General features: G+C 36.3%; 1 protein-coding gene across 1 annotated transcript in view; it reads left to right on the forward strand.

The window, feature by feature from the left end:
- LOC117980150 (proline-rich protein 36-like) overlaps positions 1–26,157 on the forward strand; it is a 578,765-nt gene that overhangs the window by 98,551 nt on the left and 454,057 nt on the right. The gene's annotated exons all lie outside the window — the stretch shown is intronic.

Below are 26,157 nucleotides of genomic sequence, written 5' to 3' on the forward strand. Positions count from 1 at the left end.
AATAATAAAACATTTAAAAATTATTTTGAGTGGAATAACCAGGGTGAATTGATAGGGATAAAGAAAGGTTGAATTCTACCTTAGCCTTACCCCTTTCAGCCCCACCAAGTAAAACACTTACTATCGTTTAGTTGGTATAATATGTACAGGTCTTTGTTTTGTTTTTGTTTCCCTTTTCTCTGTTTTTTCCTGTTTGTTTCACTCCCTGTGGGCTATGCCTTTATCTGCACCCGCTTATATTATCATGACTCCCAGTGAATATCTCCGGCTTTGATCTGTCTCCTGAGCGACAGACCCATTTAATTCACTTTGTGATGACCTCTATGAAAATATCTCTTAGCATGGCCACATAAGAACTCATTGTCTTCTGCTCTAATCCTTTCTTCTGGCTATAGTCTCTAACAGTGAGAGGTAATGCCAACATTCATTACGTGTTCAAACTAAAATTTATTTATTTACTTATTTTGATACAGGGTCTTGCTCTGTCACCTCGGCTGGAGTGCAGTGGTGCTATCATGACTCACTGCAGCCTCCGCCTCCTGGGCTCAAGTGATACTCCCACCTCAGCCTCCCGAATAGCTGGGACTACAGGTGCATGCCACCATGCCCAGCTAATTTATTTTTATTTTTAGTAGAAATGAGGGCTCCCTATGTTGCCCAGGCCGGTCTCCAACTCCTCCTGCCTCAGCCTCCCGAAATGGTGGGATTACAGGCATGAGCCACTGTGCCCAGACAAAAAAGATAGCATTTTATTATTATTATTATTATTATTATTATTATTATTATTATTATTTAGAGGCGGGGATATCAGTATTTTGCCCAGGCTGGTCTTGAACTCCTGGGCTTAAGTGATCCTTCCGCCTTGGCCTCCCAAAGTTCTGGGATTAGAGGAGTAAGCCACTGCTATTCCTTCCCATCATTGCTCTCCACTCACCAATCTCCAAATTTGTGTTTCTTGCGCCTTCAATATTTCTTGATATTCAGCTCCTCCAGTTCCACAGCTTCTATCTTAATCAGACTCCATGGCTTATTTATCTGCTTCACATTTTCCCCAAATTTCTCCAATCCATCTAGAGCAATTGTCTAAAATATAAAACTTATCATGTCATTACAAGTCTTCCATCAATAAATCCTCATAACCTTTAGGATATGATCCACTTCATTATCTTGGCATACAAGTCTCTCGACGGTCTAACCGATGATGTAACTCTCAGCCAGAGGAAACTCCTTTCTTGTGTCCATCATGACATCTCTCACCTCTTTGTCCAAAGTGAACCCTTGTTCTTATTATCCTTCCTGATCCTCTTCCTTCTCAATGTGGTTAACTCTTACTCATTCTTCCAGAATTAATACAAAAAAAAATCTGCTTGGAAAGTATTCCTAAGTTAACACCAGACTTAGGTGAGCAGTCCACTACTTTCCCTTTTAGTATATAACTGTCCTAAATCACATTCCATAGTTTTTAACTGGTGATTTACTTAGGTCATCTCCGTCATTGCTCTGTGTGATGTTAGCAGTTAACTCCGTCCCTGACACACAGTAAGCTCTCAGGACTTGAATGATGACTGAGATTGAACAAATTGACTGAGTGAATGAGTGAGTAGAGGAAGGATGTGACAGGAGTGTAATCATATTACAGCTGGCCATGTGTCCTGGCTGCATCTTACTCAATGCATGCACATGGGGAACTGTTTATTACTGAGAAGTAATTTAGCTAAGTCTGGGTGTTGGAAGGAATGCACTTGGAGTTTAAGTCAAGTTTCAGCACAAGGTAGGAGTAAGATCTTGTTGACAACAAAAACAGCTCTAGTTCTGAAAATTTAGGGCTCATTTATTTTTCTGTAATTGGAAAAAAAATCCTCTCTGTTAGAAGTTTGTCTCCTTAAGCCCAGGATTTCGAGACCAGCCTGGCAAGATAAGACCCTCCTTGCTCCCTAATTCTGAAAAAAAAAAAAAAGACAAAAAAGAAATTTGTCTCAATACCATTGTGGGGATTCATTTTCTTTGTCACTTGTTGCTAACTGTTAGTCTCTGGATTCTCTCTAAATTCTAATAATTTTCTAATCCTTGATATCATTGAGTATTTTCTCAGAGAATTTAAACTAGTTTTAATATTTGCATAAGTGAGGCCAATTAACAATGTAAATTTAATGTAAATACTTAATGTTTTTAAGGACCTAATTTAAATCATTTTTGAATATCTGCTGTTTTAGATTATTCAGATCAATGCTTCTAGCATCTAGCTGTGGATAATGGAATTGGAGATGATTAGTAAATTGAAGCTGATTCTCTGAATTTTTAAGGAGTTGAGTGGCAGTGATGCTTTTTCTAGATTCTCATTCTGGAGTATTCTGCATTGAAGGACAGATTATTCTAATATAGATGAAGTTCTCTTTATTTGAATTTTTATAATACATCAAAAATGTTGTTAAAAATATTTCTATCATTGGTGTGTGTATGTGTAATAGTGGTTTCCTATTACTTTAGGAATACTTACTCAGTGAAAAGAAGCACTATATCATTAATATTTTGTCCTACTTTCTTTCCTAGCCACAGTGATCTCCTAGTCAACTACCCTATTCTGTCCAGCAGCTCATTCCTTCACCACTCATCTTGTATTTCTGGCTGCTCTATTTCCCCCTTTATGTTCAGGCAGTTACTTTTCCTTCCTATTTCACAAGAGACCATCTTCTTGCACTTTCTACAGACCTCAGTAACTCTCCATCAGCATGTAAACACACTCAAGATTGTCCCATTAAAATCTCTTTTAAGAACTCAAACAATTCAATAGTAACAAACAACCTGATTAAAAAATGGGGAAAGAACCTGAATAGACATTTCTCAAAAGAAGACATACAATTGGCCAAGAGATATATGAAAAAAAATGCTCAATATCACAAACTATCAGAGAAATGCAAACCAAAACCACAATGAGATATCAACTCACATCTGATATCATGTTTATTATGAAAAAGGCAAAAGATAAATGTTGGTGAGGATGTGGAGAAAAGGGAGCCCTTGTGTATTGTTGGTGGCAATGTAAATGCATATGGACATTATGAAAAACAATATGAAAGTTCCTCCAAAAAAATAAAAATAGAACTGTCATATGATTCAGAAACCCCACCTTTGGATGTATATCCAAAGGAAATAACACCACTAACTCAATGAGATATTTACACCCTTATGTTCATTGCATTATTATTCACAACAGCCAAAATACGGAATCAACCTAAGTGCCCATCGAGGATGAATGGATAGAGAAAACGTGGTGTATACATGCAATAGAATATTATTCAAACTTAAAAAATATGGAACTCGTGTCATTTGTGACAACATAGATGAATCTGGAGGACATTATGCTAAGTGAAATAAGCCAGGCACAGAAAGACAAATACTGCATGACCTCACTCATATGTGGAATCTGAAAAAGTTGAACTCACAGAAGAAAGTAGAATGGTGGCTGCAAGGGCTGGGGATTGGGTGGGGTGGGAAAAATGGGGGGATGTTAGTCAAAGGGTACAAAGCTGTGGTTATGCAGGATAAATAAGTTCTGGAGAGCTATGGGGACTATAGTTAATAATACTGTTTTGTATACTTGAAATTTGCTAAGACATTAGATCTTAAATGTTCTTACCACACACACAAAAATGATAACTATGTGAGGTGACTGATATGGTTTGGTTCTGTGTTCCCACCCAAATCTCATCTCAAATTGTAATTCCTATGTGTCAAGGGAGGGAGGTGATTGGATCATGGGGGCAGTTTCCCCCGTGCTGTTCTCCTGATAGTGAGTGAATTTAAAAATTACCCAGTCTCGGATATTTCTTTATAGCAGTATGAAAACAGACTAATACAGTGATGTTTATATTAATTAGCTTGATTATGGTAATTATTTCACAATACATACGTATATCAAAACATCATGTTGTATATCTCAAATATATACAATTTTTATTCATCACTTTTACCTCATAAAGCTGAAAAAAAGAGCTATAAGTTCTAAGGCTGAAAACTCTCGTCTTTTCTCTAGAGCCAGTTCCTTGAAAGGGTTGTGTATGTTCATTATTTCCATTCCTTTGCCTCTGTTCTACCTCCTATTTAGTCTACCACTAATTTCAATCTGGATTCTGACCCATCTCTCTACTTAAACTTATCAAGTTTCTGTTATCTTTGTGTCTAAATCCAGTGGGCATGTTGAAGTTTTCATTATATTGTCTTCTTGAGTATTCAGTACTGCTAAACATCCTCTGTCTGCAGAACCAGATTATCCAACAGGTAGATGAAGCAAATGCTTGAGGCTCTTGCAAAATCAAGAAAACCCTCCATAGGTACATCCAGATGATGGACTATTACTGAGTACTAAAAAGAAATGAGATATCAAGCCATGAAAAGACATGGAGGAACTTTACATGTTTAACATATTACTAAGTGAAATAAGGCAATCTGAAAGGGCTACATACTGTATGATTCCAACTATCTGACATTCTAGAAAAGACAAAACTGTGGAGACAGTAAAAAGATCACTGGTTGCCAGGGTTTAGAGGGGAGGGAGGGATGAGTAGGAACACAGAGGGTGTTTAGGGCAATGTAATTCCTCTATATGCTGTAATGGTGGGTATGTGCCATTATAAATTTGTCCAAGCCTATAGAATATACAATATCAAGAGTGAACCATGATATAAACTGTGGACTTTAGGTGATAATGATCTGTTCATGTAAGTTCATCGATTGTAACAAATGTACCACTCTGGTGAGAGATGTTGATAGGTGGGGAAGCTGTGCATGTGTTGGGGACAGAGGATAAATGGGAACTCTCTATACTTTTTGCTTAATTTTGCTATGAACCTAAAACTGCTGTGAAAAATGAAGTCTATTAGAAAAAAAACCCTCCAGGATCTGATTTCTCTATACTTCTTTAAAATAATACCTTCTTCATTCTGTACGTGCTGTATTTTTTCATATGAAATTACTTTGATTCTTTGAACTAGCCATGTTCTTGTTCATCTCTGAGTCATTGCCCATCTTTTTTCCTTTACCTAGGATTCTCCGAGTTTTTCTATTCAGTTGCTACCTTCTTCTCATCTTCTATCATTTATTGCATTTTATTGTTACTGCGTTTTCACTTGTCTGTCTTTACCAGACTCTAAGTTGGGAGTCCACCTTTCTTACTGTAGTATCTCCAGTGTCTTGCATAATGCTGGGCAAATAAAGAACCAAATAAATATTTATTTATTTATTTATTTATTTATTTTATAAATAGGCGATTTAGGGTACGAAACAAATTTCTCCCAATCTTACCTAGACCTGCCTTGGTTTTGTGTTCAACTGCTCTGAGCTCCCACATCTCTAAAAATTAATAATTGCAGGCCCTAGGTCGCCAGATTTAAGAACAACAGAAAATACAGAGAATCCAAATAAATTTTAATTTCAGACAGATAATACATAGTTTTTTAGTACAATATAATCATGTCCCCAAATGTGCAATACTTTTATAATATTTAATTTATTATTTATGTAATATTTGGGAACATACACATAGTAAAATTTGATTCATCATCTAGGATTCAAATTTAACTAGGCTTCCTGCTTTTTATCCAGATCCTACTCAGGCTCCAATAACTGCTTCCTGGTTACTAGAATCACTTGTTTAAACACAGATAATAGAAGTGATAACTGCCTTCATTTTGAGTTATCTGCAGCAAATTTCTGCGAGGGAACCTCCTTTCCCTTTGCAAATTTTTATTTTTTAGGGCTGTGGCAGATCATTTCTATATCTGCCCATGGAGAAAGTGTTTGCCATTCCAGGAGGAAAAGCTTTCACCTTTAAGCTATTTCCCTTTCTTTTGAAATGGTTTTATTTACAGATAATTCACATACCATATAATTTGCCCATTTAAAGTGTACCAGTTGATGGCTTTTAGTATATTCAGAATTATGCAACTGCCACCACAATTGACTGACAATTAATAATTAATAGATTATTAATAATGCATAATTAATAGATTATCTATTAATAATGCATAATCAATAGATTATCTATTAATAATACATAATCAATAGATTATCTATTAATAATACATAATAGATTATCTATTAATAATACATAATAGATTATCTATTAATTATGCACAATTAATAGATTATCATTAATAGTTAACAATTAATAGATTATTAATAATTTTAGCACATTTTCATCACTTCAAAAAGAAACCCTGTACCTATTAGCAGTCACTCCCCGTCTGCCACCCACCCTTAGCCCTAGGCAATGGCTAATCTACTTGCCTTCTAGATGGATTCACCTATTCTGACCATTTCCCGTAAATGGGATCAAACAAGATGTGGTCTTCTGGGACTTGCTTCTTTCTTTCAGCACAATGTTTTTAAGATTTACCCATGTTGTAGCATATACCAGTACTTCCTATTACTGAATAATAATCCATTGTATGGATATAGTACATTTTATTTATCCATTCATCAGTTGATGGACAGTCAGGTTGTTTCCACTGCTTTTTTAAAGATTAGCATTCTAAAATTGATTTTTGTCAATTTTGTGTTTGGTCTGCTTTAGAAAAAGGAGAGAAAATATTCTCCTTGTTTTGATAGTTGTAGGATTTCATTTTGCTTTTGAAATTTCTATGGATCTCTTGATCTATCTCTGATAGTATCTAAATCTTTTTTTTTTCCACATGAGAATTACTTAAGCCAATAAAAGAATTATGTCAAATGCTGTGATATGCAGCTGCAGATATTGCCAGGCTGTACCATTCTAAAATGTCATAGAAACTTTAAATATGTGAATCCATGGTGCAACAGGTCTGTTCAATGTCACATTTCCCGTGACTACAGGGAATATCATAGATTTAAGCATCTGGAATGGATTATACTCTTTCACTGGCACACATGTGTAGGTTATGGTGGGAGGCTGGGGTTTTTATGTCATATAATGTTTTTAAGTAAGATATTCTGGGGCCGGGCGCCATGGCTCACGCTTGTAATCCCAGCACTTTGGGAGGCCGAGGCAGGCAGATCACTTGAGGCCAGGAATTCGGGACCAGCCTGGGCAACATGGTGAAACCCTGTCTCTACTAAAAATACAAAAATTACCCAGCATGGTGGTGCATGCCTGTAATCCCAGCTACTCGGGAGGCTGAAGCACAAGAATCGCTTGAATCTGGCTGCCAGAAGTTGTAGTGAACCAAGATTGCGCCACTGCACTCCAATCTAGGCAATCCAGCGAGACTGTTTCAAAAAAAAAAAACAAAAAAAAACAGGGATATTCTGATCTGGGCTGCAGATGACTGCACCCAGGGTGGCAAATCACAAATTTAAAACCAAAATGTATGAAAGCAATAAGGATGCTTGCATCTTCATAGGCAATGAAATGTCATTTTGAAAATAAACAGCCTCTTAGAGAAGGTGAATACATGACAGTCAACACTGATCATTGTGCTATTCAGACATATTAATTATGTTGTCTTGAGTCAAGTGGCTATGTTTACATTAACCCCAAATAATGGAAGCTTTGTAAAGTTAAATATAAACTTACTGGGCTTCTGTTATCACTGCGTGGATTTCTTTTTTTTCTAAAAAATTTTTTCCCTCACCCCAAAAATTATTAAAAAATGGTTTCTATCCAGTAAACTGTTTGTTGGGTAGAATGAACAGTTTAGTTGTTGTTTAAAGGAGCCATTATGCCCTGTGTATTTTTGCATAAATATACAAGGTAGTGAATACAAGGTAGTGATTTTCAAAGTCAGGCTTTGTGATGACCTAGAGAATATATAGTTATTTCAAGGTGTGTGACCAAATCTCAAAATACGGTGAGTATATATTTAATTTTAAAAAGTACATGCCTTAATGCTTGTTTAAAAATATCAAAAATTAGACTGAGCACAGTGGCTCGTGCCTGTAATCCCAGCACTTTGGGAGGCTGAGGCAGGTTGATTACCTGAGCTCAGGAGTTTGAGACCAGCCTGGGCCACATGGTGAAACCCTGTCTCTACAAAAAATATCAAAAAATTAGTGGGGCGTGGTGGTGCACCGCTGTAGTCCTAACTACTTGGGAGGCTGAGGCAGGAGAACCACTTGAACCTGGGAGGCTGTGGTTGTAGTGAGCTGAGATTGCACCACTGCACTCCAGCCTGGGCAACAGCGTGAGACTCTCTCTCAAAAATAAATAAATAATAAATTAAATAAAAATTAAAAAAATAAAAAAGTAGACCAGGTGCCATGGCTTATGCCTGTAATCCTAACACTTGGGAGGCTAAGGGAGGAGGATCACTTGAGTCCAGTAGTCTGAAACCAGTCTGGACAACACATTGAAACCTCATCTCTATAAAAAATTTAGAAAATAGCCTTGCATGGTGTAGTCCCAGCTACTTGGGTGACTGAGGCAGGAGAATCCCTTGAGCTCAGGAGTTCCAGTCTGCAGTGAGCCGTGACATCGCCACTGCACTCCAGCCTGAGTGACAGAGCGAGACCCTGTTCCAAAAATAAATACGTAAATAAAATAAAAATATCACAAAGTGAAACAAAAACTGCTAGGATGTGAACTCTTTCAAAAGCTTGAGTGATATCTTCATCCATTGATATAACTTTAGAAATTGTGCTTTAAGCATTTGAAGCACCCTCTTTTTCTAATCACGCATACCTTGTTTATATCTGCCTTTATAAATATTATTAGAGTTGATGCTCAGGGACTAAACATCCAAGAAGCCAAATAGATCTCTGTGGTCCATTAAACTATGTACAGTCAGTCCTCCACACCTGTTGGTTCTGTATCCACAGATTCAACCAACCAGAAATGAAAAATATTTGGAAAAAAAGCAATAAACATAACAGTACCACCGTAACACACAATTTACCTATATAACAAACCTGCACACCTACCCTGAACCTAAAATAAAAGTTTTTAAAAAAACCAATACAACCATTAAAAAATACAGATTAAAAAACTATATAGTATAATTATTTTCATAGACTTTACATTGCGTTAGGTATTATAAGTAATCTAAAGATGATTTAAATTATATGGGAGGATGTGCGCAAGTTATATGGAAATACAACACCATTTTGTATAAGAGACAAACACTGAGTATTTTGGTATCTATGGGGGGCCTGGAACCAATCTCCCATGAATACCGAGGTATAACTGTACTTGTTGTCTGACTTACCATCAGAACATACTGAATAGTCATTGTCTAGAATTCAATATGTTACATTTCTGTGAATCTAAGATTGCATTGATTATGTCCCACCAAGTAAGAAGAAAGAGGCTAATTAATTGTAACAAATGGTGGGATGTATCCTGATGTCAGAGATGTGAGTGTGAGGGAAAACGTCTGTTTTAGCATCAATAAAAAGTATTGGCACTATGGGAAGTATCCAAATATACTCAGAAGGTAATTGCACACTAAAATATATAAAGTAGTGGTCTATTTCCTTTAGCTAAAAATTAAAGCGCTTAATATATGCCTAGCTCCAGGCTAACTCCTGGTCCAATAATTGTTTTGGAACTATTTGACTATCTAGCAATTTATATTTGTTAATCCTCTTCTGTATGCACCCCATTCTAACAGATATTGTAGGTAGCTGCTCATGAAATATAGGTTAAAATCTGCGCAAAAATTCTTTAATCTCAATATTGTCTTTGTGATGCAAGACAATTTCCTGTGTTGTGTTCCTTTGGACTCACATCCTTTGAAAATGTGGACATTCCTGGAAGCATGCATTGAGTATTTTTATCATAAACTTGCCAATATGGATTCATCGATTACATTTTCCTAATGTAATAGCAACTGAGTGTTTTTGCCTTTCTACTGATGAGAATCAGAGCTTCAGAGAGCTCATGTAACTTGCCAGAGACTGCACAGCATAGCTGGTTGAACTGGACTTTCAATTCTGCTGTTTACTAGGTCACACTGCCTTTCATGAATACCTCAACTACATAGAAATGAGGCCTGCAATTTAGCTGAGCTTTTGAAAGATAAAAGGATAAAGAGACAAATTGAGAGCTTAAGGTATTGCCTGAGAGGATCAACCTTAAGTGGGGACTGTATTGGAGGAGAAGATGGTTTGGGCAGTGAGTTGGGAAAATTTCTGAATGGGGAAGTAGAAAGATGCCAGAAATAAACTCATTGGTTCACAATTCCCCCACCTGTTCTGTGCTTATGCCGTAATTACTGATTCCTAGAACTAAGCTCAACCTACCTTTCACATTTGTTGGGTTTGCTTCAAATCAGTATTTTACTGTGATTCTTCAGAAAGACTTTAGGACTTACTTAGGCATCCTGGCAACATTTTTGTCTTGAACCTAGAGCTGAAATTGTACTTTTAACCCAACATCGAGTATTTAAGACTTTGGGGAGGGTGTCCTTTCTTCACTTTTTCTGTGATTGGGATGGGAAGATAATTGAGAATCTGCACAAAATGCTGGGGTACAAACATTGGAACATACTCCCACACCCACATATGTTTTGTAGCTGAATCTTAAAGGCAGTTAATAAAGATCATGGAAAGGCAAGAAATACTAATATCGTTTTTTCTTAACATAGATAATATGCATTGTCTCTTTGCCCTTCAACAACACTGAAGAGTAAGCCATAGCTTTTGATATAAACACAAGGATGACATGTACTATTATTTGTGCAATAGATCCTTGACATGCATAAATGGTACCCGTGCAAACCCTTAAGTTTAATCATCAGATTAGACTAACCAGAGTTCTTGGTTGGAAGCTCTAAGAGGAAAATAACAGAGCTGTTGACATTTGTTCATTCATTTCACAAATATTTATAGAGTTTCTATTCTATGCTACTGTATATGCGCTTTTCTAGGAGATGAATATATAGCAGTGCATTTTCAGACAAATCTGCTCTTACTCTAGAGGAGGCTAGACAAGCACAGTGAAAACAAGCCCATAGACTTAATTAATTAATTAATTAATAATGCAACATAGCCTTTGCATACCTCGGAAATGTCTCACCCAGACTTTCACTAATTCCTCTTCATCCTTTAGATCTCCATGTAGACAGCGCTTCCTCTGGAGGCAGTCCTTGACCACTCAGGTTAAATATACATGCCCTTCTGGGTACTTTCATGAAACTTTGCATTATTTATTTTTCAGCTCTTCTGCTACATTCTTTCCTTTGTGTATTTTCTCCACCAGATTATAAACTGAGACAGTAAGGACCATGACTGTGTGTCCTTGTTTGTCTTTGTACCCCCAGCTCCTTGCACTGTGCTTGGCACAGGATAGTAACTACTTATTTATCTTCTCAGTGAATTAATGATATAGTGAAATGTCTTGTTCCCAAACATCAGTCATAGAGTGTAATTTGAATTCATACTTCCTCATCTTGCTTATATTAGATGGTTGTTTTGGAAAAGTCAACCAAAGATGTGAGATTCCCCCTTTACCAAGTCTACTGCCTTGGGTTCCTAGTCAATGTTTTAGTGTGGTACAGTGGCTGACAGGATTTTAAAACATTCCTGCCTGACGTGTGTGTGTGTGTACATGCATGCATGTGTGTGTGTGTACATGTGTGTTTGAAGACAGTAACTCTGATTTACTACAATTTAGTAAGTTTCATTTAGTATATCAAACTTTTAAGTCAAAGTTTGACTTAGTATGTCAAACTTTGAACTGTACTTTATAATTTAATACCCACAAATATACAGCATAAAAACATTTAGGAATGACATGTCATAAGAAGCAGTGACATGGGGAGATGATAGTAACAATGATAGCATCATTCATTTGCTTATTCTTCCTACATATCAGACAGTGCTATAAACACTTCATATATATTCACTAATTTAAATTTACCCACAATTCTATGAGAAAACTGAGGTTCAAGAAGGTTAAATAACTTGACCACATAGTGAATAAACAGAAGAGAATGTGAACTCAAAAGCTTGACTCTGGAGTTCATCTTTTTAACTTACATATTCTACTCTTCTGATTTGAAGAAGAGATTTACTGATCTGAAAAAATCAAAATGAACACAATTAAAAGAATATAACAGCTAAAGAAACACCACTCATATTGGACCAAGTCATTCTCTTGATGTAGTAAAAACTGACATATTAAAAACTACCACTGATGCCTATTTATTTTTGTCAAGAGAATTAATTGCTTGTTAGACAGATGGAAGAGTTCAGGTTAGGGGGGAAGTGCTAAAGTATATAGCCTATGGGAGAGAAAGGGCAAGTTTTTCATGCAGTGATATGCCAAAAATACTTGCAAAAATATGTCAGCAAGATAGCAGGCAGGTGACTAGCATCCCAAAGTCCATATTATGAAGACCAACATGGGAAGTGAAGGGAAAAGAGAGATGACAGGTAAACAAAAACCTTTTATCTTTTACAAGAAGCCTTGTGCAATGAAATAGAAGAAATGAGTCACAGTGCTGTAATTAGATAGGTAGAACATTGTAAATCACAGATTATTGGTAGAATAAAACACTTTAATGACTTAACCAATTAATATCAAATGATATTTTTGAATAAAATAATTTTTGATGAGCACTTGACAACACTAAAATAGATGTATTAATAACCTAACGACGTATATTGAGGGCTTTTTCAAAGTCCAAGGCTAGATGAGGTTGTGGGGAAAAGAGGGGAGGTTTGTAAATGCCTTGGGGGTGATCTTAGAAACGAAGATGTATGATGTATTGAAGCTTGAACATAAGCAATGTGATTTTTAGAGTAAGGATGAAATTTTTTATTGAGAAAATCTAAACTAGAAAACAAACATTTTTTTCTGCTATAGTATGATGCATGCTTTTCTAAAAAAAAAAAACCCTCATGTTCTGCAACATCATGTCTAAAAAATAACAGAATGAAAACAATAGAATTGGGATGGGCCACTCAAACCTGTACAACTTTATTGCCAGTGCATGACAAAAAAATTAAAATCCTAATTATTAACACGAATTCGGTTAAAAGGACGTTTACTGTGGTCTTATTTTAAAAAAATGTTCTTTTACATTTAAATTATTTAAAAAAAAATAAGGCCACAGTAAATTTTGAATTTTGCTCTTGAGGGGAAAAAGGTGAATGTAGTTAGATGATAGTGAATATGAGAGTTGAAGCTTCTGTCTACAGCCATACCACCCTGAACGTGCCCAATCTCATCTGATCTTGGAAGCTAAGCAGGGTTGGGCCTGGTTAGTACTTGGATGGGAGACAGTTGAAGCTTCTGAGTTAAGAAGGTAAGATAAGAGAAATAAGTTGCAGATGGAGGAAAAACAGTTGCAGACTTCGTATAAAATGCACAAAAGGAGAAAAACCTCCCTCTGAGCACTTCCAAGACAGTACTTGTTTCATTGAGGACAGGACTGTGTCTGTTTGCTGACTGCTGCAGTGAGCTGTGTTATTGTGTTGTGGTCAACTGCTTTTGCTCGATGGTGCAAAACATTAAGGCGCTAGAAAAATGCATGTATAACTCAAGGTGCCTTTTGCGTATTAGCTGCCACACTGTAGAGAATCATAATAATCACAACTTTGTTTCTTCTTCTTCTTCTTTTTTTTTTTTTTCCAAGACAGTGTCTTGGTCTCTCGCCCAGGCTGGAGTGCAATGGCGCGATCTCAGCTCACTGTCACCTCTGCCTCCTGGGTTCAAGTGATTCTCCTGCCTCAGCCTCCCAAGTAGCTGGGATTACAGGTGCCCATCATCACACCCAGCTAATTTTTTGTATTTTTAGTAGAGATAGAGTTTTGCCATGTTAGCCAGGCTGATCTGGAACTTCTGAGCTCAGGTGATCTGCCCAACTTGGCCTCTCCCAAAGTGTAGGGATTACAGGGGTGAGCCACTGTGTCCGGCCCATAAGTTTGTTTCTATCTCTGTCTTTCTGTCTATCTCTCTAGTTGGCAATGGGGGATTGAGGCTGTTCCTAATGCACGTGACACTGCTTCTATTGTTAACTTTAGAGGTAAGAAATCATGTTGATATTTTTTGGATTCAAATATATTAAAAATTGATATTCTCAATTCAAAAATTGAAAAATCTTCACATGCTCCCAATTCCAATAAAATTAGTCTCTGAAATTAAAACAAACCTTTAAAAAATCTGTCAAATCTGAAATATAAAGTTATCCTATAAAATTAAAGTAAACACCAGCAATTGTCTCCATTGTATTGAACTAAATTGCTGTTAGTGCTTTTTCAGTTCTATTTTGGTAATGAATACTAGGTTATATGAATTTTTATTGCATGCTGCTTCCTTTGCAGGGGTAAAAATCATTTTGAGTGAAGAATTACTTCTCTCAGTATAGGTTAATTATTTCTGAGGAGTTGGCCGGTGAAACACATGACAGGAATATTATTGCTTGTGTTTAGCTTTTAGCATATTTAACACATATAGCTGAGATAATTCGAATGAAAAGAATGCTCATTTTATTTAATGAATTAATGGAAGGGGCATCCAGAAATTGTACTGCAAAAGTTCAACCAAAGCTGCTTAGACCTTCTTCCATAAATCAACTGAGTTGATTCAGTAATTTCATAGCCAATAAGACGATGTGTTCCTTTGTCTTGCTTTTATTTTTTTCCATTCAAGTTATATGCACACACTCACTTGATGTACAACTTTACTTTTTAAGTTTATATAAAAGATGCAACATAATTTTATTCTAAATATGCACTTGACAATATGGATTCAAATTTAATTCACTGATGTGCAACCTTGCGTGTGATATCTGAAACCAGAAATTGTCAAATGATGGATCAAAAAGGTAGATTAGCATTTGCTCAGTGCAACCTGACATGACAGATGGGTAGGAGGAGGGCTGTTATCCCTGAGAAGAGACTAAATATATTATAATTTGGATGTACACACAAACTGGATAAAACTTTCATAAAAGAATTTTAATGCAAAATCTATTTTTCAAACTCATAATAATTAGTTAAGTCCTCCCTTTACTTACTTTTTTCTGTGTGTCTGTGAAATGCCTTGCAAAGCATCCATGCATGAACATTATTTTATAGGGTTTACATTTATTGAAAACCTACTAATTTCAAGACACTATGCTAGGGTATTAGGCTACTACTAGTAGGAGCAATAATAATACTAATAATGGTTAACAGTTATTGAGCACTCACCATGTGCTAGGCATTGTTCTAGTGCTTTACATATAGCCTTATACTCTGTCACACAGATACACACACACACACACACACACGTCAGCTAACAATAAATGACAAGTGAGTGATGTGGACAATATTTGTTCTTGAAGATTAGGAGAGGCTTAACCCCTACAGGGCCACATGGAGAAGGTTGAACTGAGGTAGGACCTAAAACAGGCAAGGGTTGGATGGATAGCATGGGGAGGAGAAGACATTCACTTTGCTCTGTGAGCAAAAACTTAGAAGTAGGAAATTGTAGTCTGGATGAAGGAACAGAATTTGCATTTTATTATTAATTAATTTAAGTTGACAAATAATAATTGTATGTATTTGTTGTGGACAGCATATTTTGAAATATGCTTATATAGTGGAATGGCTAAATCGAGCTAACTATTAATAACATATGCATTCTCTCCCATACTTTTTTTTGAGGTGAGAATGCTTAAAATCTATGCTCTTAGCAATTTTCAAGGATACAATACATTGTTATTAAATATGTTTGCAGTGGGTGAGGTGGCTCATGACTGTAATTCTAGCACTTTGGGAGGCTGAGGCAGGTGGCTCACCTGAGGTCAGGAGTTTGAGACCAGCCTGGCCAACATAGTGAAACCCCATCTCTACTAAAAATACAAAAATTAGCTGGGTGTGGTGGCTCATGCCTGTAATCCTAGCTACTCAGGAGGCTGAGGTATGAGAATCGCTTGAACCCAGGAGGTGGAGGTTGAGGTGAGCCAAGATCACGCCACTGCACTCCAGCCGGGGCAAGAGAGTGAAACTCTGTCTCAAAAAAAAATATGTTTGCAATGTTGTACAATAGATCTCTTGAACTTAATCTTCTGGTCTAACTGAAATTCTATATCCTTTGGCCAATACCAAACTGGGGAATGGTTGAGAAGACCTTATATTAGACTATATGTTTTTACTGATCACAATAAGTTGCTTGATCTTGTCAGTTGCCTATATTCTGATAGTTTTCAAGTAAGTTAGATTGTCTGGGAAAAAGTAATCATTTATGTCTCTAGGCTCTCAATAATGATATGGGCAATAGATAAAGAAAAAGGACATGATGCTATTGGGGATTCTTTATATTCCTAACTTTGAGAAACAAAATAATCTAAGAGGCCTAGATTTATTTAATAATCTGCTTAAAACTGCTTTTCCCAAGAAAGCCACAGAGTACACAGAGGCTGGTGTCAAACTATACATTCTGTTTTTGAGAAAAGCCTTCCTGTTCAAGAGGCTTTTAGCTTTTGTTTGTTTAAATTCTTATAATTTTAAAAGGAAATATATCTTTTTTATGACTCTTGGGATATTAATAAATTTAAAAGCATCAAAGTATTTTTATATACTAATAATTAAACTCAAAGTGGGTAACATTCAAGTACTAGTGTTTCCTAGAAAAATCCTATTTTGCCAATCTCAACCAAATAACAAAACCAAACGAAAAAAAAGTATACTCTTAGGAGATACACCTTTAATTTCTGTGATAATTGGTGTTTCTGTGATAATTGGTGATGAATCTATAAGCCTGTGCAATAAGGTAGGAGGGAATAGCTAAATGTGGCGATTTAAATTTAAATTAACTAACATGAAAGGAAGTTAAAAGTTCAGTTCTTCAGTGGCCCAAGCCACATTTCAAATGCTCAGTGGCCAGCACAGATATAGAAACTCTCCATCACCACAGAAAGTTCTATTAGACAGCACTAGGATAAGCTATAAAACCATCGAAAGCACAGCCTGGTGTCATAACCAGATGTGGAGTGCCATATATAGATAATAATTTCATTTTAAAGGATCCAGCAATATTTCAAGACTGCTTTTGTGTTTGTTAAATCTTGTTACAATGGGGCTTATTTGCTCTACAGTCCAGGGTCAAGTTTTCTTTGATAGTATAAATTGATTTTGCAAATAGCTACAAGCAGTTTTCCAAACAACTGTGAATGGGAGTGAGGGGTAGAGGAAGTAGCAAAAGGAGATGTTTGGAGAACCTGAAAGCATTAATCCTGCGGGATAGAGCAGAGTATTGCTATGTCTGTTTCTCCTTCCAGCCCTTTTCACTTGAGTGCTCCCTGTGTTCTTCTTCTGTATGGAGAATGAAGGCTCCCTGTGAGCACTGAAGGTGAGTCTGTGCCTGGGAACCCCAGGGTCACCCCAGCACATTTTACAGAGTAGTTCAGTGATGTCATGGCATTGTGGATGGGAAGGAAGTAGGCAAGTTAGCATGAATGGAAGAAGCAGGGATGGGAGATGTAAGAACAGGGGTGTTGCCTATTTTAAAGCAGAGATTATTTTGTTGGGTAGCAAAAAGGGGGAAGAGCCTAGAGTGGAGCATGGATGTGACACAAAAGCCACAGCAGCAAAGTGGTGAGTGCATTTGTAAACTCTGTACTCCATGGTTGCATGAAATTGTGGAGTAATGGGATAATCTATATACGTAGCAAGCTACAAATCACAACGTAAATAGTACTGACTGAAAAGAAGATGTATAAAAGGGGGCATGAGGAATGGACATTTCATGAAATCATTGCATCTGACTTTCTAAAAAACTGCTTTCTGGTAATAGTTGTCTTGGTTTGGGTTCTCTTGAAAATAGAATCTGAAATGTGTCATTGGGATAGGTGGTAAATGGAGGGGTGATCTCAGGAAGCTGAAGATGGAGTAAGGAGTAAGATATTGGGGAAAAAGAAGACAATACGTACACTATTGTGGTTGCCACTGTGAGCAAGCGTTCTCGATCTGGTTAGAACCTCCACATTTCACCTCCCGAAAAAGAAGACACTGGCTGCTGTGCACCTTTTGTTGAGGTTGTCAGAGCTCTCACCTCTCCAGCATTTCTTGGCTGCACTTGTAGCTGGGCCAGCAGTGCTCCCAGGACCTGGGGCAGAATGCAGAGGTCAGAGGCGCATGCTCGAAATGGGATGCTGTCAGTGCATCTGAGTCTGAGACGTACAAATCTGGTCCACTCCATCTGTGGTAGAGGTGGGCCAAGCAGATGTGACTCAGCATACTAGAGGCATCTGCTACAGCTGCTGTTCACTGAGCACTCATTATGTGTCCAACACTGTGCTAAGACAAAGCACATATGTTTTCTCCTTTAGCTACAGAGCCACCCATGAAGAGGGTGTTACATATCTGAATTTCGTAGATGATATGGAGACTTAGAGAGGTTAAGTAACTTACCCTGTGTCAAGGATGCAAATATATCAAATGTCTCAGATCACACATTGCTGACACGAGATCCTCACCCTGGCCCATGTTGCCCATATCCTTAGCTCAACTATAATACTTCATTCTTCCTCAATGACTCTGAACTCTGCTGTCTTCTTTCTATCTTTTTGTAATGCTTCCTCCAACACTATATTTTCCCCCATTTACTTTTTTGTAGTGTAGTATTCTGCAAGCTTTGGCAAACATATAGCCGTGTAACCATAGCTACCACCGCCACCACCACCACCACAATCTAGAGAACAGTTCTAGCATCCCCAAACTCCCTCATGGCCCTTTGCAGAAAACCCGCTCCCCATTCCCAGCCTCTCACCACTGCTAGATTTGTTTTGTTTTGTTTGCATCCTTTGCAAGAATGTCATAAGCAAAATCATACCATAAGCCTTTTGTGTTTGGCTTATTTTCTTTACAAGATACATTGTCACCCAAGTTGTTTTAAGTACCAATAGTTCATTCTTTTAACTTACTGAGTGATATTCCATTGTATGGCTGCACCATAGTTTGTTTATCCATTCCCTAGTTGAGGGACATTTGGGTTGTTTCCAGTTTTAAGTAATTACAAAGAAAGTCATTATAAGCATTTACAGAGGTTTTATGTAAATATAAGTTTTCATTTCACTTGGGTAAATACCTAGGAGTCAGATTACTGACTCTTATTTTAAGTGTATGTTTACCTTTATAAGAAATTGCCAAACTGTTTTGGCAATTTTCCATTCTCACCATTAATGCGTTGTCCCACATTCTTACCAGCACTTAGAATTTTTTTTTTTTTAGTCATTCTAATAGGTGGCTAGTAAGATCTCATTGTAGGTTTAATGTGATTCCTTAAAGATAGATGATCGTGAATGTCTTTTTATGTATTTACTTGCAATCTGTGTATCTTCCTTGGTAAAGTATCTACCCATTTGTTTTATTGAAACTTTTGCTTTTTTATTATTAACTTTTGAGAGGTATTTTTATTTTTTAGGCATACAATTTAAAAAAAATCAGATATGTGTACTGCAAATATTTTCTCCCAGTATGTGACTAGTCTTTCCATTCTTTTCCTAGTCTTTTGAGAGCAGTTCTTAATTTTTTGGAGTTCAATGGGTCTATTTTTTTCTTTTATGGTTTGTGATTTTGGTGTCATACCTAAGAACTCTTTGGCTAATTGAAGTTCATAAAGATTTTCTTCTAAAAGTGTTAGAATTGTACATGTAGGTATATAATTCACGTTGAGTTACTTTTTTGTGGTATGTAAAGTATGGATCAAGACACTATATTTTGATAATATGGAAAGCTAATTGTTCCAGAATCATTTATTGAAAAGGCTGTCTTTTTGCCATCGAATTGTTTTGGCACTGAAAATCAATTGACCATATATATGTGTAGGTCTATTTCTGGGCTCTATTCTGTTCCATTGATCTATGTCAGTCATTTCTCCAGTGTCATACTATATTAACTATTGTATCTTTATAGAAAGTCTGGAAATAAGACAGTATTATTCCTCCAATTTTCAAAATTAATTCTGCTATTTTAATGACTTTGCCTCTTCATATACATTTCAGAGTTAGCTTGATAATTTCCGAAAAACCAATCCTGCTGGATTTGGATTGAAATTCTATTAAATCTATTATCATTTTTGGGGAAAACTGGTATCATAATAATAGTCCCCTTATTACCAATTAGTAGTCACATAGAGGGCCTGTCCATAAGCACAATAATTAAAGGAAGGCATGTTTATTAAAGTGTGATTGCTAAGTAGTCAGGAAATTATGAATACTTCTGTCTCCTAAGTTTTCATATAATATAAATAACAACAAAATAATACTGCCTTGTGTTGTTGACTGGGAGAAGAGTACTAGTTGTGTTGATTTGGAAATAACAGTGATAGCTGAGGCTTGTTATAGCCCCCTCTAAGTTTTCTAGTTTCCCTTTTTGTGTGACTGAAATATGCATATCTGCTAAGGGTAATTTATATATCATTTGTAGGTCTTTAGGAAATCCCAAACGTTATTAAAACAATCATAACTTAAAAATATATTTTAAAAATGAAGTATTCTCTGATCCTAAAACCAAAAGTTGAGGTTTTTATAAGAAACAAATTCAGTTGTTTATTATTATTATTATTTTAAAGATATAGAATAGTCAAGCAGTGATCAGATTTAATGCAGGTCTCTAACACTGAGTATTTCAATATTTCTTGAGTCTACATATTTTAGTGCCAATTCTAGGGAGTTACTGAAATTTTCTGAATGTCTGTGCATAGTTCTTAATTGATAACTGAAAAAAGCATAAGAAATCAGCTGGGTGTGGTGGCTCACGCCTGAATTCCCAGCACTTTGGGAGGCCAAGGCGGGTGGATCACAAGGTCAGGAGATCAAGACCATCCTGGCTAACACAGTGAAACCCTGTCTCTACTAAAAATACAAAAATTTAGCCGGGCATGGTGACATGCACCTGTAGTCCCAGCTACTCGGGAGGCTGAGGCAGAAGAATCACTTGAACCTGGGAGGCGGAGGTTGCAGTGAGCCAAGATCGTGCTACTGCACTCCAGCCTGGGCGACTGAGCGAGACTCTGTCCCCCATAAAAAAAAAAAAAAAAAAAAAAAAAGCATAAGAAATCATTTTGCTACATAAGGAGTAGCTTTCTTCAGTTGCCACCTTTACTTCTGAGCTGCAATTCTCTTTTCTGTTGTTCATGTCCCAAATTCAACTTGCAGAACTCTGCTATTTGGCAGCTCAGATTTTTAGCCTTCCACAGCCTATTGCTGGCTTCTTGGCAGAGTATCAAACCTGTCCAGGCAGGACATCAGACCAGTCCAGATTAAACTAGCTTGATCTAAGAAACAAGCCAGCGCAAAACAGCAAGATACTCGTTAATTTTAATTAACAGTTCCAAACAGAGTTGCACAACAAGGTCATTTTCCCTAAATGAATTATTAGAGATAATATAAGAAATAGACTTCTCCAAGCAGTATTTTTAAACTGCAGGTGTTGGCAAAAATTGTCCCAGAGAATATCTGCCTTTCTAAGTCAGTCCACTTACAGAAGGTTGACGTAAATATTCATTGAAAATACTGAAGTCATTGCCTGTAGCTGTTGTTCCTCCCTTTTTCGTAAGATTCAAATTATAAAGTTCAAAGCCTTTCAGAGAATGATACTGCTTCACCTGGCAAAAAAAATCTTAGAAAAATCTAAATAGATCTGGTAATAAATTTTCCTATAAATTAAGAGTATCCCTGGAAGATCCAGGGAACTCTAAATAATGTCCTTTCTAGTTGTTTATGTGCATATTCATTTTATTGACCCTTTTGTTTATTAAAAGTGAATACGGTACATTTGTTATAAATTAAGGCCTTTGGTTTTTTCACTTGTCTTTCCTGTACTTGTGTGTGTGATACCTTAATACCTTCAAAAGGTAAACAATAGTATCTCTATGAAAAAGGCTTCAATTTATGATAAAATGTACAGAGAATAATATTTTTCTAAGCATTTGGGATCCCACTGTTATTGAAATACAATCCAAACATCAAAATAATATTATCGGTAAAAAATACTAAAAAAAATCTAACTTGGAAATATAAATATCAATCTAGATTGTCAGTTTTTCAAATTTCTCTATAAACTGTCACACATCCTAATCATATACCTAGATAAATATAAATACACATAAATATTGTTGGCTTCTTTGGCAGCCTGATATTCTTTTGAAGAAATAAAAGCTCTTAGCTTAAAAGTTTATCTAAGAAACTCAGATTCAGAGTTACTGTATCAATTTTTGTGAAAAATCAAAACACTGCCAAAAGCAGCTAAAGCCGCTGACCTAGCAGGCTGATTCCAAAAGAGGCACGCACTAAAAGCTGTAGGGGTTGAACTAAACATATGGTATTGGATTACTATTAATCTAGAGAAACAGATCATCAGCAAATTGAGAAAATAATCTCTTATTGCAGTGATTTGTCAAGCCTTTGAGTTTTCCTCCTCGCTCTTCCTTTCTGATTTGCCTTCTGGTGTTTGCCTTATTTTCACATAGGGATCATGGTTTTCATAATGAATGAGTCCCCATGCAAATGCTTATGTACATCTTCCCAGCAATGAATGGTCAGATTTCAAACTGACACTGACATATATGCACAGGTTTATACCTGTAGATATAGATATAGCTATGTACATATAATATTATATGTATAAATATATACAATTTTATGTGTATTAAATATTGAATATATTATACATTTATTTCTATATTTTATGTATGTATATAAAGATGCAATCTTTTTTTAACCTCATGTCTAACTTATTTAATAATTTGTTAAAGGTGAATTGTAATAGTCTATACAAACTGTGATACAGTTTGGTGATCATGGTTGTTTCACCGTGCAAATTGATTTACTGATGTGTGAGTAGAATAACTTGATGATACTGTGTCTGTACTTCTGACTTGATTGGGTGCAAATTTTTGGGTAAGCTTTTGAAACACACAGATATATAAAGATGTAAGAAGAAAAGAACAGTTTGTTCACCTATTTTATTGTAAGATGACTTAGAGAGGACAAAGGCTAAATTTTATTAAGAACAAAATAACCTGATCGTTGGTTAATGTGGTTAAAAAAATCAAATCAAACCAAACCAAGTCAAACCAACAAATAAATTTGTCCCAATACATTCAAAGATCAATTCAATCAGAGTGGGTTCAACTAGTAACTCTGCAGAAATAGTTTCATTTAAATGTGAGATATTCCGACCTGATAATATGTGTCCATTCTCTAAACCATAATAGTGTCCAAAATTTACATATCATATTCATTACCGTATTATGTTGAAACACACTGTTTTTGTGTTTGTGTCCCCCATTAGACCCTTGAAAGTAAGAAAAGCCTGTTCCCCCTTATGTTTCCAGTAATTATCTCAGTGCTTAGCACATTGCAGGAAGATTTTGTATAACTGGCCACTGAGAAAGGTGGCAAGTAGAATGAGCAGTGAGTTGTTGGAAGTGACTGAAATGGGACACGTGTCAAATACCAGGAGCTGCAACCCTGGAGGGATCCAGGTAATGCCAAGGCCTGCTTTTCCAGCAGGGCTTCTGTACGAATACTGAAATGAAGTTCTTTGCTATAACTGTCTATGACTCCAATTCCCTCCACAATTCCCCTAGACTTATGAATCTCAGAACCTATGATGCAATTTTACTGTGAATATAATTTCTCTCTTATTCTTTTTTTCTATGCCTTAAACTATGCTCTTTGAAAATGTGAGAGCTTTGGCCGGGCGCGGTGGCTCACGCCTGTAATCCCAGCACTTTAGGAGGCCCGAGGCGGGCGGATCACGAGGTCAGGAGATCGAGACCATTCTGGCCAACACGGTGAAACCCCGTCTCTACTAAAAAAAATACAAAAAATTAGCCGGGCGTGGTGGCGGGCGCCTGTAGTCCCAACTACTCTGGAAGCTGAGGCAGGAGAATGGCGTGAACCCAGGAGGCGGAGCTTGTAGTGAGCCGGGATCGCGCCTCTGCACTCCAGCCTGGGCGACAGAGTAAGACTGTCTCAAAAAAAAAAAAAAAAAAAAAAAAAAAAGAAAAAAGAAAATGTGAGAGCTTTAAGCAGGGACCCATACAAATTCCTATCAGTCTTATATTTGATTATAAGCCACTACTAAGTGAGCATACACTCTTCTCTACAGGATAAGTAAGTAGGAAAGTCATCTTACTTAGGGAAATAAATTGTTAAATCTCAGAGAGAAAGCAGAGGGAAGCCATTATGGAAGGCAGAAACAATCTATGATGTGAAAGTATTACACGCATATGGAAAACGTCATTGTTTAATTCATAAATAGAGGAGTTAAATAGTAGAAGAGAATCTGGTGAAAATTGAACTGATTTAGTGAAAGATTAAATGTGCTCACCCAGAATTCAGAGATTAAGACAAGAAAAATATGAGTGGCATAGATGACTCATCCACGAGATTAACCTACATAAAATAGGACTTCTATGAATAGAAAACAGGATGAATCAACAGTAGTGGTCAAAGGTAAAAGGAAAACACCACCTGAAAAGAAGGATGATTTCATCATGTCCTTTGCAGCAACATGGATGCAAACTGGCGGCCATCACCCTAAGTGAAGTAATGCAGAAACAGAAAACCAAAAATCCCATATTCTCACTTATAAGTGGAAGCTAAATCTTGGATATACATGACTGAGAACAACAGACACTGGGGACTCCAAAATGAGGAAGGGAGAGGGGCAGGGTCTGAAGAACTTCCTAGTGGGTACCATGTTCACTATTTGGGTGATGAGATCAGTAGATGCCCAAACCTCAGCATCATGAAATATCTTATTGCAACAAACCTGCACATGTACCCCTTAAATCTAAAATTAAAATTAAAATTAAAAAGAAAGGATAATTTCAGCCTCAAGAGCAAGAATGTACATTGAAGTAAAGATCAACTTTATAAAAACAGAACCACACCTAGACATGTCCTTATGTATGCCTTAAAAATCCAGCATCACCTGAACATCAAGAAAAACAAAGAACAGCAACAACAAAAAGTTCATCTAGGTTTACCGAGTTTCCAACAAAGGACATTGATTGTCTTTTAATTTTTTCACTCTTAAATGCTAGAATATAAAGGAAGAGGTTAATGGTCAAGATTATGGAGAGACTAGAGCCAGACTGCCCGGTTTCGAAACCTAGCTCTGCTGAATATTAGTTATGTAAGCCTGGGAAAAGTCCTTACCATCTTTGTGCTTCATTTTCATCAACAAACAGTGCAGATAATGAATGTACTTGCGTATCGTTATTGTTAGATTAAATGAATTAGTGTATTTAAAGTACTAAGAAGAATACTTGAAACATAGTAAGCAAAACATATATTTTTTTAATTCTGCTTTTCCTCTTCCCTTTTTCCTCCTCCTCCTCATTGTTGTTTTTAATTCAGAGCTTTGAAAATGTTTTATACCAGCTAAGTTAACAATGTGTGAAGGCAACAGAAAGGCATTCTTGATACACATAAATTCAAAATATGCTATTCAGGCAACTTGAATAAAAATTGTTAAATACTGAGTTATACCAACACAAGTTGCATTGAGGATCAGAATTCTTGGCAAAGGAACTAGTGGCTGCAAAGGACCACTAGTTTAAATTATTAGTAAAAATTATATAGACCAACATTAGTCTACATAATTATTAAAGTACCACTTGGATTATAAAATTTGCTTTCCCTTTAAAATAAATGACTTTTATTTTTAAAAATATTAACAAATGAAAAATACAGAGTTGATGTCCTAAATTAAATTAATGTCTAGAGATTGGAGTGGATTCAAAAGCAAAGACACTAGCATTTTCTTTTCCATCAGTGGTGGCTGACAACAATTACTTTGCCCTTAACTCTTCTGGCTTGCTTAATATAGTATTAAGACTGTATTTGGAAAACTTTATAGTAGTCACTTAAGAAATAAATGGAGTTTTTTCTTTCCAAACTAAAGCTAATAAACAGTAGCAAAAAATCAAAACCCCCAAAAACAAACAAAAACAACCCAAGCCCTGCAAAAAACCCAAAGCACACTCCTCCCCCCGCTCAAGTAAACCCCTCTATTCTGGCAAAAAAGATAGGAAAAAGCCAGCCAGAAAATATTTTTAAAAGACAATATGAAAATACATATGAAAGCATGATAGAAGCATGATGAAATACTAGTTAGACTATCAAATGTATATTTGTTAAATACCCCAATGAAAGGACAAATCCAGAGATACACTGCTTAGAGTTTCCTCATCTAAAACACATATGTTTGGAAATATGGGCAAGTAAATGCAAGGCAAAT

This window comes from Pan paniscus, chromosome 3, assembly GCF_029289425.2.
Source record: "Pan paniscus chromosome 3, NHGRI_mPanPan1-v2.0_pri, whole genome shotgun sequence".
Classification (NCBI taxonomy): Eukaryota; Metazoa; Chordata; class Mammalia; order Primates; family Hominidae; genus Pan; species Pan paniscus.